Here is a 3,352-nt window from a genome sequence, read left to right on the forward strand (position 1 = left end):
AGAATGGAGATTATCCTGTCTTCAATTCTTGCCTTTCGCACAATTTTGCTTCCAAGTACCTCCTTACGACTGTCCATACATTTTTTCCATTCTTTGATTTTCATGTCTCCACTTCTTTTAGAAATCTGATATGGACAGGTGAGATTCGTAGGATGACCTGGCCGTATGTTCAAAACAACAAGGTGATCATTCTGATAATCAGATGAGGCACACAATCATTTGGGATTTTCTGTTGAAAAACATAGTAATAACTTCGTAGTTAGCAATGTAGTTAAGTTTTAAAAGAATTTATGCAAAAGATGCACGGATGTCGTAATACTAAAAAATCTTACCATGACATCTCCATGGATGTTACCCTAGTTCAACACGTGCACTAGTGGCACATATTAACCATAATGTGGAGGTGTTTTACAATAGATATTGTAATTCTCAAGATCAGTACAAAATGCGACCAGATGATTTTTCTCCTGATAAGTTAACTCAGGGCCATCGGTATAGTAAGTCCTGTCTACCATGTTCCGCACATTGTTTGAACAATCAAAATAAGTTGTCAATGGAAATAAGCTGTTAACTATTTTGAAATGAACAATATAAATTAGTTAATAACTATGTTTGAGAAACTCACATAGCGGTAGAATTGGTAGCGTATCAACAAGGACCCAAATGTCCATATGGTCTTGGTCGATGTCAGGATCACCAAGATCCATGGTGATACGCATACCCTCATAAAAATCATACATCTTGCAAAGTGCTTTCCAATTTTTGCAACCAAAATGGGTTACGGTCTCAGAATTATACAGATTTACATCAAAATCCATATCATGATGGGTCCTTAGGTGAATTTTCTTTGTTTCCATACTTTCATGGTCTTCAAAATCCATCCTCTTCAAGACATAGTGTCTTGCATGGCATGGGATAAGCTAGTCGAATGGTAAAAGATGAAAATTACACGTTAAAATAGTTGAAGTCATGCTTAATTACGAAAAAAAAACACTTGTCGTCATTGCGTACCGTTTCAACATCGAAGGTCTCCTCGAGCTTAATGCCGAAGCGCCGATCTTCGTCTAGGTGAGGCATGTCGCACAGACCTCGGTCGTCGTGGCACCAGTCGCAATCCCCCGGGAGACTTTTGTCGTCCGAGTACGACATTTCCTCCGTTAATAATTCAAATATTAAACTTGTACAATTTAATATATGTACTATAAAAATTAAATTAGATCATTATTATTCATCACGGGTTGACTATCGGTCTGCCGAGTCTATATGGTGGAGACTCTCCCTCACTGATTCCTCTCTGACATTTGCGACCGTCGGTGATGGTCATTACTCCTCCTTCCCCTAGTGCATAACAAAGGTCTAGCACAAGGAGAAGAAGGAGAAACGACCCCCACGACAATAGTCGGGATTCTTCGTTGTCTCTCATATATGTTGGATACACTCCCTCGTAGATTTGCCACCGTCGATGATGGTCGTTACTCCTCCTTCCCCTAGTGCATAACAAAGTTCTAGCACAAGGAGAAGAAGGAGAAACGACCCCCACGACAACAGTCGGGATTCTTCGTCCTCTCTCATATATAGTGGATACACTCCCTCATAGATTTGCGACCGTCGGTGATGGTCGTTACTCCTCCTTCCCTAGTGCATAACAAAGGTCTAGCACCCAGAGAAGAAGGAGAACGACCCCCACGACAACAGTCGGGCTTCTTCGTCCTCTCTCATATATGGTGGATACACTCCCTCGACAGACTTAAAATCAACCCGAAATGTCGTTTAATTATTTTTCTATAAAATCCATGCCACTCGATATTCCTTCATATTCTAGCACAAGTCATGCCAGAATTCACGGAAAAATCCGGCACGAACTTTGCTAAAAAAGGACATATTGAGAGCCTGAAATTTGCTGGAACGGAAATTAATCAACACTCCGGCAAAACATAGGCCACTATAGGAGGTGTAACTTGCAAACATGGTCGGCCACTTGGGCAAGCACATATCCTATTTGAGCAACACAAGATATACATGTTTATATCTACATCATATGAGCATTCAATAAGCAAAACAAAATCGTAAAATAAATTATTGTTCAAATTAGCATGGATTCAATAAGCAAAACTACATCATCTCTTGCGTCCGTACATCGTCGAATATTATCACTAATACACCTCGAATAATATCATATATATAGCATCGCTAATACAGCTAGAACCGTAGCGCCCGACGGGTATCGGCGCGGGCGGTGAACACCCAAAGAGAAGGAACCATCACAGGATCATAGCTCCAGTGAGATACCTGAAGAACCTGCCAGGTATTGTCGAACCTGCCCTCCAACGCAACCATGTAGCGACGAACATGCTCGTCCTCCTCGCTGACACGGTAACGTACCACCTCCGCGGTGTCCGAAAGGCTCGGCACTGTAACTGGCCCACGCGACCGCCGCCAAAGAAGGTTTGGGTCAACGACGGACTGGCTCCTCACCAAGCTGTGCCCCCCGGAAGGTAGCACCTCCCAGTACCAGCTCGGCGGAGCCCAGTCCCGGACATGGCCCCTCTAATCAAGCTGGCCTCCTCCGCCAAGTCGATGACGAGGATGCGGGATAGGCATCGTCGATGTCGATGCGGGAATAATTGTTTTAACTAAAAAAATAACAACAAATGTGACACCTAAAACACCTAAATTCTATTAACTACACCTAATTAAAAACCTACATTTTAAACATGCTTCGATCATAACTAGGGTTCATACTATGTTATTCTAAGATTAAACACCTAAAATACCTAAATTAAATTAACAACATGGGGTGGCTGGTCTCACCTCGATCGAGGTCGGAGGGGGTCGGTGACGGGGACGGCGGCGGGGATGATGCAGGGGCTCCTTGATCTCTGCAAAAACAAAATATAAACAAAAACATTATTATCGTCATCTTAGGACTTAGTGAAACTCCACAAGCTACACTGAATTATTCTATTCAAATTTACTTATATTTCCTATTCTTTTCAAATTTTCTTATTCAAATTTACTTATAATTTCCTATTCTTTTCAAATTTACTTATTCAAATTTTCTAAAAATTTCCTAGTCTATTCAAAAGACCTACATTTACCTATTTTTTTCAATTTCATATATTATTCTATTCAAAATTTCTATAAATTTCCTATTCTATTCAAAATACCCACATTTACTAATTTTTTCAATTTCATATTTTATTCTATTCAAATTACTTATTCAGATTTTCTAAAAACAGAATATACTAAGAACCTACATTTACTTAAAAAAATCTAAAAATTCTAAAAACTTCCTATTCTATTTACATAAAGGGGGAGGTGGAGGTGGGAGGAGGAGGGAGGAACGAGGAGG

Source organism: Triticum aestivum, chromosome 7D (genome assembly GCF_018294505.1).
Source record: "Triticum aestivum cultivar Chinese Spring chromosome 7D, IWGSC CS RefSeq v2.1, whole genome shotgun sequence".
Lineage (NCBI taxonomy): Eukaryota > Viridiplantae > Streptophyta > Magnoliopsida > Poales > Poaceae > Triticum > Triticum aestivum.